We start from the raw sequence: 14,096 nt of genomic DNA, 5'->3' as shown, positions 1-14,096 counted from the left end.
ACGCTCCGAGACGGAGAGGATGCATGGCCCAGTTTCGGTTCGCACGTGGTTCGTGGTTTGCTGGTTTGGTTTGGTTCGTGGTTTCTCTAGTTTGAATTGGTTGGGTTCTTCTGGACTGGTTTATGGTTGGTTCAAGCTGTTTGTAGTCTGGTTTGGATGGTTCAAGGTCCGGTTCCCTTGTTTCGAATTGGATGAATATTTATTTGTAATAGTTAGATTTAAATTTCCTTTTAAGTGTCCAATCCTGGTCCGTTAATTTTTTGATTTTATATATGTGATGTATGAATTTTATTTATATTTATATGCCAATAAAGTATGTCATACAATATAAAATCCCACCATAGGTTATGCATTTAATTTCATGCATCATCTATATTATAAGTGTTATAATACAAGTATATGCATGATTTATTTAATATAGCATGCTCATGCATCATATAACATGCATTAATAGCATATTCATGCATCATTTATATTATAATTGTTATAATATATGGTTCAATGTATGTATGGTTGTATGCTATTGTATATTTCATTACTTTATTACATAAATGTTATATATATTAGTAATGAAATGAAATTGCCTGAAGCATGACACTACCTTATGTAATTTATAAATGTTATAATTTACTAAAGTATGTCAAAGCATGCAACGTATGGTTTTAATTTATTTCATTTATTTATAACTGTTATAACAAAATAAAATTAGAAATTAAACTCAATAATTAAAAGTTGCATGCAAACCTTTGGTTATAATCATCTTTTAAAATTGTTTTAAAACATGAGGCACATAAACCTAAAATTACTTTTCTAATGAGATTAGAAATTTAAGTTTAATCTTTTAATTAGTTTAATAGGATTACATTAATCTTAATTAAAAGATTAAATATTGTAACAAATGTAAGTGTTGTTTTTGGGCAAATTAAACAATCACTTAAATAAAATCAGTAGTCGGATTTTCCTAAGTTAATTAACTCTAGGTAAAACGCTCAGTGCAAGAAAAATGGGTATATGATATTTCATTTCATGCTCTTCACGTTTCTCCTTAAAGTTCACACTATGAGATCTATACTTGGCTTCGAGGCACCATGGGTGTCCCCATACGGATGGCATTTGTATGGATCAATATCAAGGTGAATGGAGAGAGTGTTTATAGTAAGTGGGAACGGGACGTGTTACAACACATCCCTCGGCCTCTCATTAGTTTGAAGTAAAGTTTCATGCATGGCCTCGTGGCACCATGGGTGCCCCTTAAAGGATAACATTTTTGCATGATGCTTTATTCAACCTCCAGAAATGGATAGGGTTGCTTTAGTTTCATGTCCCAATTGGTTTTTTCCTATGGTTGGCTCATTGGGCTGGAACTCTAGGACCTAAAATGAGGGGTTGCACTTACAAGAACTGTTAAACGAGTTTAACAAATTCTGGACCAAACAATTGTGATGGATAGTTACAGTAACAAGGTGTTGTTCTGTCTCTTGGTTGAGAATGTCTCATTTTAGTGAAGGGGCACTTGATCATCCTATGGTGACTTTGATTCTGCCTCACTGAAACATCATTGCTAAATAGATGTCATTTAGGTTACAATAGACTATTTTGCTAAAATTGATTGGTTGTCTTGATGGTTTATTGCAAATAGTCTAATTATAAATAATTTGTATGGTTTTAGTAAACTTCTTTAAATATGACTTCCGCAACCCTAAATTTACTCGCCGTTGATAAATTAATGGGCGAAAATTTCACCTCATGGAAAAACATGATCAACACAATACTTATCATCGATGATCTTCGTTTTAACCTTATGGAGGACTGTCCTCCCATTCTAGCTCTTAATGCTGCTTGAAATATTCGAGAAGCATATGAGCGTTGGACACAGGCAAATGAGAAGGTCCAAGCGTACATCTTGGCGAGCCTTTCCGAAGTCTTGACCAAGAAGCATGAACACATGCTCACAGCTCGTGAGATCATGGAGTCTTTGAGGGGAATGTTTGGACAACCGTCCGCACAGCTCAGACATGACGCTCTCAAACACATCTTCAATGCCCATATGCACGAAGGGGCATTTGTTTGAGAACATGCTCTCAACATGATGGCCCACTTCAACGTGGTGGAGATGAATGGGTCTGACATCGACAAAAGCAATCTTCCACTTGTTTTAAAGCTAGTGAAGTGTACGATATAAAAGTCATACTAATAAAAGTACACAAAACAATAAATTAGGGCATAATATGCACCCAGTACAAATCTCCCACTTGCTGTAGATTAGATGTGGCCTATCCCATAGACCTATACTCTACAGGTGACCTTCAAACACCTTAGCTGTGAGGCCTTTGTTAATGGATCAGCAACGTTGTGATCCAAAGCTATCTGCATGACAATCACGTCCCTCGATGCTTAATCTCTCGGATGAGTTGATACTTTCACTCTATGTGCTTTTTGCGCTTGTGACTCCTAAGCTCTTGGGAATGAGCCAAGCACCACTATTATCACAATAAAAGGTGATATGCTTAGACATTTCTGGAGCCACTTCCAAATCAATTAGGAATTTTCTGAGCCACATAGCTTCCTTATCAGCTTAACAAGCCATTACGTACTCAGCCTCTATAGTGGAGTCAGCAATGAACCCCTGCTTGGTATTCCTCTAGATTACTATCCCTCCATTAAGAGTAAACACTGATCCTGATGTGGATTTCCTAGAAGACCATCCTTATCAGTTTGAAAATCGAAGTCCATGTATCCTGATCTTTAGAACCATACACGAGCATATAGTCTCTTGTTCTTCATACATACTTATGGATGTTCTTAATGGCGGTCCAATGATCAAATTTCGGATTAGGTTGATATCTACTGACTATCTCCACTGCATAGCAGATGTCAGGTCTAGTACATAACATCACATACATGGCTACTAACAGCCAATACATAGGGGATCTGTCTCATTTTCTCAACCTCTTGAGGTGTCTTAGGACATTTTTTCTTAGACAATATAACTTCATGCGTGAAAGAGAGTAAACTTCTCTTGGAGTTCTGCATCGAAAACTTGACAAGCATTTTGTTAATGTACGATGCCTGAGACAGGGCTAGCGTTTTGTTCTTTCGATCTCTAAAGATCTGAATGCCACGAACAAACCGCGCCTTTCCCAAATCTTTCATTTGAAATTTGATCCCTAACCAATTCTTAATTTCAGTTAGTAGACCTATATCATTCCTAATGGATAGGATATCATCTATATACAACACTAAAAAAGCTACTAAATTGTTGATGATTTTCTTGTAAACAGAAGGTTCATCAACATTTTGATCAAATCCATAAGATACGATTGTAGTATCAAATATTATATTCCAAGATTGAGAAGCTTGCTTCAATCTATGAATGAAACGATTAAGTTTGTAAACCTTTGCTCTTGACCTTGGGTTATGAATCCTTTAAATTGCTCCATATAAATAGTCTCCTCAAGATTTCCATTCAAAAAAGAAGTCTTGACGTACATTTACCAAATCTCATAGTCATAATATGAGGTAGTGGACATGAGGATTTGGATAGACTTTAACATGGCAACAGGTGAGAAAGGCTCCTTATAGTCGACTCCCTCATATTGGGTATAACCTTTTGCCACAAGTCTAGCCTTGAAGGTTTGCACCTTCCCATTAGCACCCCGTTTTCTCTTGTAGATTCACTTGCAACCTATAGGTTTTATCCTATCAGGTTACTCTACAAGATCCCAAACAAATTGAAGTACATAGACTCCATTTCGAGATCTATAGCTTTGATCCACTCATCTTTATCAACATCCTTCATTGCCTTTTTGTAAGACGATAGATCCTCAACATCTCCGTCAACTGCAATAGCTAGGGTTTCTGTTAAACCCATATAACAAATAGATGGGTTCGCAACCCTCCCACTACAGATGGGTTCCCTCAACACTTGAGGTGGATGCGACTTACTAAATAAGCCAACTTCAAGAACTCTTGTTGAGGTATTGGGTTCTTCAAACTCTTATTGAAGGTTCAATAGTTTCATTGGAAAGTTCACTTAACACAATATTACAACGAGGTTTATGCTCCCTTATGTGGTACTCTTATAAAAAGGTAGCACTTGTCGACATAAACACCTTATTATCCTTAGGATCGTAGAAGTAACCACCTCTCGTTCCTTTAGGGTAACCTACAAATAGGCACAATTTTGAACGATGTTCCAATTTCTTAGGATTTGTCTTAAGCACATGTGCTGGGCAACCTCAGATCTTAAAATGGCGTAAACTACCTTTACGACCATTCCATAATTCCAAAGGTGTTTCAGTAACACTTTTGGATGGAACACAGTTCAAAATATAAGTTGCAGTCTGTACTGCAACCGCAAAACGAGTAGGTAGGGAAGCATAACCATCATAGACCGAACCATATTTAACAGGGTTCGATTTCTCCTTTCTGATACACCATTCTGTTGAGGTATACCAGGTGCCGAGAGTTGGGATACAATTCCATGTTCTATCAAACAGTCTTGGAATTTTAGATCCAATTACTCTCCACCTCGATTAGATCAAAATGTTTTAATGGTTTTATTTAATGCGTTTTCAACTTCAACCTTGTACTCCTTGCACTTTTCTGGGACTTTAGACTTATGTTGCATTAAACAAACATACCCATATCTAAAATAATCATTAGTAAAAATGATGAAATAATCAAACCATCTTCTTGCCTTAACATTCATCGAACCACAAAGGTTTGAATGTACAAGTTCTAAGGGTTCTTTGGCCTTGTGACATTTTCTAGTAAAAATATCTTTTAATCATTTTGCCTTCAAGGCAGATTCACACACAGGTAAAAAAAGTTTCTTCTAACTCGCTTAGAATTCCATTTTTGACCAGTCTTTCAATCCTCTATTGAGATTTATGTGTCCTCATCTTAGGTGCCAAAGATGAACATTTTCCTTAGGAAAAATTTTAAGTCTTTTATTCTAAGTTATAACAGTTTTAAACATTTCAGTGTTCAGGACTGCTTTAGTTGCTAACGGTCTTAGCACACAAAGATTATCTTTCAACTTAGTAGAACAAAGATCCATTTTTGTAAATAAACACTTTAATCACAGAAAAATGTACAGAATCATTTTGTTTTATTAAACGTTTTACAAAAATTAAGTTCCTCTTTAAGTTAGGAACAAAAAAAAAAAAATATTTTCTGATAAAATATATCTATTTTGTAAAGTAAGTCAGAGTGCTCCCACTACCACAGCTAAGAGACGTGTCCAGTTCCAACACGCATTGTTATCTCCCCGGCCTCCATTTGTCGTCAGGAACTAATTACTTAAAATGAAGAACAAACATGGATAGTAGCGCTGTAATCTATTATCCAGGCTGAATCATCATTTTCCACTGAATAAGTTTCCAAAACAAGTAAATCATATTTACCTTGCTTGACCTTCTTCTTTTCTGCCAAGTATTTGGGACAATTTCTCTTTCATTGTTCCTCATGGTTGCAATAGAAACATATTCCGTTTGAAGCCATGGCCTTCTTGCCCTTCTGGGCAGCAACTGGTGGGTTAGCTTTTCCCTTTCCAACTTTCTTCTTATTCTTTATGTCTCAACTAGAGGAGTTTATAGAATAGAGTCAAGAGCAAAAGGTTTTCAAGCTTAAAAGATCCATTTATGGTTTGAAACAAGCGTCTCAATCCTGAAATATGAGATTTGACATTGCGATCAAATCTTATGACTTTGAACAAAATGTTGACAAACCTTGTGTTTACAAGAAGATTGTCAACAAAACTGTAGCTTTTCTAGTTTTATATGTTGTTGATATTCTACTCATTAGAAATGAAGTAAAATTCTTAGTTGACGTTAAGAGATGGCTGACATCGCAATTCTAAATGAAGGATTTAGGAGTTGCACAGTATGTTCTTGGGATCCAAATATTTGGAATCATAAAAAAAAACACTAGCATTATCTCAGTCATCTTATGTAGACAAAATGTTGTCAAGATATAAAATGCAAAATTTCAAGAAAGGAATGTTACCTTTCAGGAATGGAATTCATTTGTTCAAAGAACAATGTCCTACGACACCTCAAGACGTTGAGGTTATGAAATGAATTCCTTATGCATCAGCAGTTGGAAATTTGATGTATGCCATGTTGTATACACGTCCTGACATATGCTATGTAGTTGGAATAGATAGCAGATATCAGTCCAATCCTGGATGTGATCATTGCACTGTTATTAGGAACATCCTCAAGTATCTTCAGAGAACGAGAGACTATATGCTCGTGTATGGTACTAAAAACCTGATCCTTACAGGATACACTGATTCTGATTTTCAGACTGATATGGATTTGAGGAAATCAACTTCGGGATCAGTATTCTCTGAATGGAGGAGCTATAATATGTAGAAGTATCAAAAAAATTTGAATTGCTGACTCTACCATGGAAGCAGAGTATGTAGCTGCGTGCGAGGCAACCAAGCAGTATGGCTTAGAAAGTTCTTGACCAATTTGAAAGTGATTCCAAATATGCACCTGCCGATCCTTCTCCATTGTGATAACAGTGGAACAGTTGCCAAATCCAAAGAACCAAGAAGCTATAAATACAAAAAATACATTGAGCGCAAGTACCATCTCATCAGGGAGATCGTACACCGAAGAGACGTGATCGTCACACAAATAGCCTCAAAAGATGACTTAGTTGATCCATTTACAAAGGCTCTCCCGACTAAAGTGTTCGAAGGTCACCTAGTGGGATTAGGACTACGAGATAGATAAATCTAGGGCAAGTGGAGAAATACTGGGTATCTGAAGCCCTAATTTATTGTATTTATTCTTTCATTACTCAAAATTGTATATATTTGCATATATGTAAATCCACTGGAGTTTTAGTCCAAGTGAGAGTTTGTTGGGTTGTATGTCCTAAAACTTGAAGTTTGTAATATTAAACATATTCTATTTGCAAGAAAGACGTTTTTGAGGTTTATTCAATAAATATGTAATTGAATGTGTAAATTGCACTTGTAAAGGCTAAATCCAATAAACTAAGATCCATGGCTATTATATGAAGACTTAGACTTTATGTATAGACATAAAATGAACCAAGTTCGAGTAAATAGCAAAATCAATCTATAGTATATGAATAAGGTTGGATACCTTATTCTAGTAATACTATTGGATGCAGCCTACTTTGTAATTAATATAAACGATTTGATCCTGAATCGTCCATGTGGAGACATGCGAGTGGGGGCGTCTTGTACAAATAGTTTGTATAAGATCGGACCAAGAAATAAAGTCACTCTTACTTTATAACGTTGTTTACTGTTAAAGACTAACTATTTCAAAGTGATGACCTAGGTAACTTGACCTTAATCCTAAGTTCACTATGAACTCCAATTTATTTGGGATTATCCTTAGATTTGCATGGGTGAGGGTTGGCTCAATAGCGCTGGTTTAATAAGTCTCCCATTTAGGGGTAAGACTGGGTAGATAGCTGAGGACATAGGGTGTAAGACGAAATTCAGTCCTACTCGTTTTTAGGGATAGTAGAAAGGTTGTTCCCTTAAATGTTGACTCCGAGGCTTGAACAAGAGGCCCTACCCTCTCATTGGCCCGAGAGGGACTCGGTTTATTGATTGAATCACAAATCAATTGTTCATTAGAGGATCAGTAAGACTTAAGAAACAAGATTTAATCTCGGGGTAAAACAACTTTTGACCCTACCGTTATTATGAATAACTTGCGAAGGGCTGACTTAATAATTATGATTATATCGAGTGGATACAATTGAAAGAGTAAACATCCAAAATATGGAAGTGATAAGAATCAATAAGCACTTTATTTACACTTAATTTGAGCTCTAAAGCATGCATTAAAATTGATATACAAAGTAGGGTTTCATAAGTATATTACCTTTGAAGAAACCTTTTAAATTCTTGCTCCTCTTTACAAAATTGGCCTTAAGAAATGACCACCAAGAGGATCTTCTCTACTATTCTTTAACTCAGATTGTGTGGTGAAAACACCGAATTGAGGCCAAAATGATAGGGAAGGAAGAGGGTATTGAGAGAGTTTCAATATTACAGAAATTCAGTTGTATGAATCAATTCCAATATGAGAAATTGGAGTATTTATCAGATTGAATCATGCAAGCACTACTCAATATTGCTGTTTGACACTTCAATGAGTAATAGTTAAGTGTATAGGTGTCCAATTTGGGACTAATCCACCCAATTTTCCAAAAGATTGGAAAAATCTACTAACCATTTGGATTTTCCAATTTAAAGTTTGATTTAATTCAAAATTAAATCAAATATATATAATTTCAATTTTGAAATTGGAATTGAAATGGAATAAAAATTTAATTTTAATTAATTAAACAAATTTAATTAATTGAATAATATTTTAATATCAAATATTAAATTAATTAAACACCTAATTTATATATGAATCCTATTCATATAAATCATATTTAAATCAATATTTAAATATTATAAACTCTCCAATTTACGTTTAATTTCGATAAATTTAAATGTTTAATTATATCAAATATAAGTAACCAAACCCTAAATTGAATTTGAATGCTTCAAATTCAAAACCCTAATTTTGATTTTGAACATTTTAGATCTGCTCAATTCGCTAACCCAAGATGTAATTTTACGAGCTAGTAGAGGGACCTTATGGACCTATAGATCATGAACTCCAACGATTTGAGATTAATTGGTTAAAGTCTTTAGACCAAATTAATCAACATTCGTTAACTATCGAGACACACTACTATAGCTCTATAGTTGCACTCTCCTCAATGTAGATATATTTCTGTCCACTATAACCATAATCAGTAAGTCGATCCTTCACAGGTTGTTCGTATTTACAACTAGTTCAAAATTACTGTTTTACCCCTCCAAATACATCTTGCTCCTTAAGCTCACATTGATCCTCTATTGAACAATTGATTTATAGTCCAACTAATAAACCATGTCTCTCTTGATCATGAGCAGGCATCGTTGTTCAAGACCAGGAATTAATACTTAAGAGAACAACCAATCTGCTAACTCTAAATTAGGTAGGAGTGGATTTCATTTTACAGGACTATGTTTCTAGCTATCTATCTAGTCTTATCCTCAAAATGGAAGGCTTATTGAGTAGTGCTGTTGGACTACTCTCACCTATGCAGATCAAAGGATAATCCCGAATAAATAGGAGTTCATAGTTAACTCAGAATTAAAATTGAGTTACCTTAGGTCATCGAATTTGGAATAGTCAGTTTTAACAGTAAACGGTCGTTATAAAGAAAAATGACTATTTCAAGGTCTAGTCTTATGTAAACATCCATTGCATAGGATGCCTCCACTCGCATGTCTCCACATAAATGATTTTGGGATCACATCATTTGTATCAGTTTATAAAGTGGGCCGCATCCAATAGTGTCATCAGGACGGGATACCCAATCTTATTCATATACTTATAGACCATTTTGACTATATACTAAAACTTGTTCCACTTTTATGTCTCCACATTAAGTTAAAGTATTTATATTATAGCCATAGATTCATTTATTAAACTTTTATAACAAAATATAATATCAATAACATTTTATTGAATGAAAAACTCAATAATACTTTTATTGATAAATAGAATATTTTTTTCTAACATTTACGAACGGTGAGTTTTAGGACATTCCCAACAATAATTATATCTATAGTAAGGAGAGTGCAACTACTGGGCTTTAGTTGAGTGACTCGGTAGTTAACAAATGTTAGTTAATCGGGTTAAAGAGTTTAACCGGTTAATCTGGATTGTTGGAGCCTATGATTTGTAGGTCCATTAGGTCCCTCTAGTAGCTTACAAACAAATTAAACCTTAGAATAACGTGATGAGAAAATTTGAAACGTTCAAATTCGAATTGAGGGAGTCATTAATTATATGTGATATAATTAAACATTTAATTATCGAATTAAACGAAATTGGAGAATTAGATAATATTTAAATTTAATTTAAATATTAATTACATGAATAGGGATTCATGATTGTGGAATTGGAATTTTAATAATTTAATATTGGATATTAATTTTTTTTAATTAATTAAATTGTTTAATTAAATAAATTTTATTTAAAATTAATTATTTGAATTAATTTTATTTAAAATTGAAAAACTGACCTTTTGAATTTTATGAAAATTCAAAATATATAAATTAATTTTAAATTAATTTGATTTTTGGAAAATTAAATTAAATAACTGATTTGATTTCAATTAAAGAAAATTGATTTCAAAAGAAAATTGGATTTAATTGGAAAAATCCAATTTGAGTGGGTTTTTCCCACTTTGAGTCACAATTCCACCCAAATCTTCCAAGTAGGAGGTGTCAACCTCTTGAGAAGAGTCTTGGCATGCTGAGGAGGAATAAAACTCAACTGATTGTACTGAGATTAATGGCCATATATCTAGAATTTCATATCAAAATTTGTGGAAGAAGATGTTCTTCACCTTCTAACTGAAAACAAGAAAAGCCTCTTTTAAAAATTCCCTAAATTCTAGTTCATTTTGGATCCCATAATCCAATCTAAGGTCCAAGAGAATTGTAGGGAAGACCAAGTGGTGGTCTACAATACTTTGGAGAGAAGAATCAAGCTGAATTTGAAGATAGAAGAGTTCTTCAAAGATATGTCTTCTGAAACCTTATTTTAAGTTTATGAACATTCTTTCTTAACACTTAACTTTCAAAAATAAAAAACAAAAAACTAAATAATAAGGTCTCGTTTGGTAACCATTTTTGTTATTGAAAATTAAGCCTAAGGACACTACTTACATTTCTGAATTGTTTCCTTTGTTATCTATGTTTCAAAATCAAGTCAAATTTTGAGAACTAAAAAAAGTAGCTTTCAAAAAGCTGTTTATGTTTTTGAAAGTTGGCCAATAATTCAACAAAGATTCAAATTATTGTAAGAAATGTGGATGAAATATGATTAATTTTCAAAAACAAAAATGAAAAATCAAATGGTTACCAAATGGGGCCTAAACTATATGACCTTAGAGTTCAAATGATTATCATATTCAATTTATAGAACACGAGGTCAATTCATGAAATATTTCAAGAAACTCCAAGAAATTAAAAATGTTAAGTTAATTTGATTATTAATGGAAAGAACAATTGTTAGTTTCTATAAATGTGCATGAAAAAAAAAACAGAATCATTAAGCACTTTAATTCATCAATTTTAGCTTTTAAAACCAACATGCTCATCAAATCATAAAAGGTATTCAGACATACCTTTGAAGATCTTCTTCAAACTCGAAATTCAGCTGCAATCTTCTCCAATTTTGGTTGTGGACTACCACTAGAGCTTCCCTACTATCCTTTAGGAGCCTTAGGTTGAGTTGTGAGACTCAAAATAAGCTAGAATTTTGGGAATTAAGAGGAGAAGAAGACTGGTTTATCTGGTTTTCACTTGTTGAAGAACACCTTCTTCAACCTTTTGATTTTAACCAAAACTCAGAAGTTGCATGAGAATTTCTACTCAAAGTAGAATCTTTTATGTATGTTCTTCATGCAAATACTGATTGCATGATATAGTTCCAGCTCCACCTTCAAATTATGAGTTGGAATTGTAGTGCAAAGGTGACTAAGAAGCATGCTTGAAAGTGGGAAAAATCCTAGATTTGGGATTTTTTTTCATTTTCAAAAATCCTTTTCATTTTGAAATGAATTTTCAAAATAAAATCACTTTTCAATTTTATTTCTATAATTAAAACTGGAATTTTATTAATTTTACAAAAATTAATTCAATAATTAATTTTTCTTATAAAATTAATAATTAATAATTAATTAAATAATTTAATTAATTATATTAATTTAATATAAAATATTAAATTAATTTATCACCAATTCCACCACAATGAATCCATGTTCATGAAATTAATATTTAAATCATATTTAAATATCAATCAATTCTCCAATTTTGTTTAAGTCCAAATTAAATGTGTAATTATATCACATATAATTACTAATTACCTTCATTCAAAGTAACTTATCATGCTATTATAAGGCTAATCCATTTGTGAGCTAGTAGGGGGACCTAATGGACCTACAGATCATGGGTTCCAACAATCTGTGATTAATTGGCTAAACTCTTTAAACAGAATTAATCCCTATTTGTCAACTATCAGGTCACTCCATTAAAGCCCAATAGTTGCACTCCTCTTATTGTAGATATATTGTGTCTACTCGATATAACCGTGATTAGTAAGTTATCCTTCACAGGTTGTTCGTAATAACGGCTGGGTCAATACCTGTTTTACCCTCGAGATTACCTATTATTCCTTAAGTTTCATTGATACTCTAATGAACAATTTGTTTGTGATCTAATCAATAAACTGAATCCCTCTCAGGCCAATGAGAGGGTGAAGTCCCTTGTTCAAGACCCAGAGTCAGTGCATAAGGGAACAACTTCTCTACTATCCCTGAAAACGGGTAAGAGTGAATTCTATCTTACACTCTATGTCCCCAACTATCTACCCGGTCTTAGCCTTGAAATAGGAGGCTTATTGAGTCGGCGTTGTTGAGCCAACCCTACCTATAAATAGGAGTTCATAGTTTGCTTAGGGTTAAAGTTAAGTTACCTAGGTCATCGCTATGAAATAGTCAGTCTTTGTAAGACCCTAACACTAAATCTAAAAGTGGGAGGTTAAATAGAGAAGAAAATTTCTAAGTAAGGATATTGGAACAAAGGGTGGAAAAGATTAAAATTATCCAAAAAGGTGACCAAAAGTCCAAACGCCTATGAAGGGCTTAAAACATGTTGGATGCAAGAATGCATGGAGGATGGAAGCAAGAAGACTTGGAAAATGGCTAAGGGCTGCCTACAATCAACACAAAGGCATACATGAGCCATGCAGACACGGGCAGGAAGCATGCGTCGAGTGAGCATGCTAAGCGCGTAGGCCATGCGTTGAAGCCAACCGCACAGGCCATGCGCCAAGTGTCATGGTCATGCTTGTCCAGGGCCTGTTGCCCATGGCCGCATGCCTGATCCGACCCCCTTCTAGCATACTTTCATATCTTGTATTGTATTAGCTTAGTTAGCTTGCTTTCTTTACATTTTCATTGTAAGTGACCACTCGCCCTTTTGCATATGCAAGGGCGCCAGTTGGCTTTTTGTTAAGAATGCACTATATGGGGATAAGACTAACCATCACTTCCTCATACCTGGAGTAGTACTCTATAAAGCTGTTGTTGTTGCTTATTGCTTTCTAGTCTACTACAATCTTTCTTTCTTTATTCACACTCACAAAAACTTCTTACGAAAACCTTTTCTCCAAACCTGTTTTCTAAAACCGTTTTCCCTAAAACGGGGGTGGAGGTTGCGAGAGGCACTTGGTGTGCCATCGACTGTCCGTATTTGAGTTGGCTGACTTGTTCGTGAGCGAGAACAAGTGCCGCACAATTGCTAAGAGAAGCTTCCGAAAGAGCGATTGTGACAGTTGGTATTAGAGCCTAGTCGGCTTATAGAGGGAAGATCAGTGATCATGTCGGCGACGAAGAACCTAAACAAGTCCCATGTGGACAGATTGGTAGAGATGGAAGAGCAAATGCTCTACCTGAGAGAGGTCCCAGATAATGTCCGTTTCCTAGAGACTCGGCTACAAGAAGTTGCTGAGAAAGTCGATGGAATTGATGCGGTGGTAGGCCGCCTAGATGGATTACCCGTCAGAGAATTGATGATGAGGGTAGAGACCCTCGAGACCAAAACCGTACGGTCCGGCAGCTTTGAACGTGGCGATAGCTCCTCGGGCTCTGTTGCCCACATAGAGGAGCGTGTCGAAGAGCTGGACAGCTCCCAAAAAGCAATACTTCAGATGGTAACCGATTTGTCTGAAGACTTTTGGTCGGCCCTTGATGTCGTCAGAGCCGAGATAGCGAATGTGAGTGCTAGGGTGAATCTCACCATCCGAGCGGTAGGGAACCAAGCCCCATCTGGGGGAGCAATGGCAGTAAGCAGAATACAAATCCCAGAACCGAAACCCTTCTATGGGGTGCGAGAAGCGAAAACCCTGGAAAATTTTATCTTCAACCTTGAGCAATACTTCAAGGCGATGAACACAGTGACTGAAGAGTCGAAAGTCACA

The sequence above is a fragment of the Benincasa hispida genome, chromosome 3 (assembly GCF_027475165.1).
Source record: "Benincasa hispida cultivar pf3 chromosome 3, pf3_genome.v1.1, whole genome shotgun sequence".
Classification (NCBI taxonomy): Eukaryota; Viridiplantae; Streptophyta; class Magnoliopsida; order Cucurbitales; family Cucurbitaceae; genus Benincasa; species Benincasa hispida.
This window is presented reverse-complemented; position numbering follows the sequence as displayed.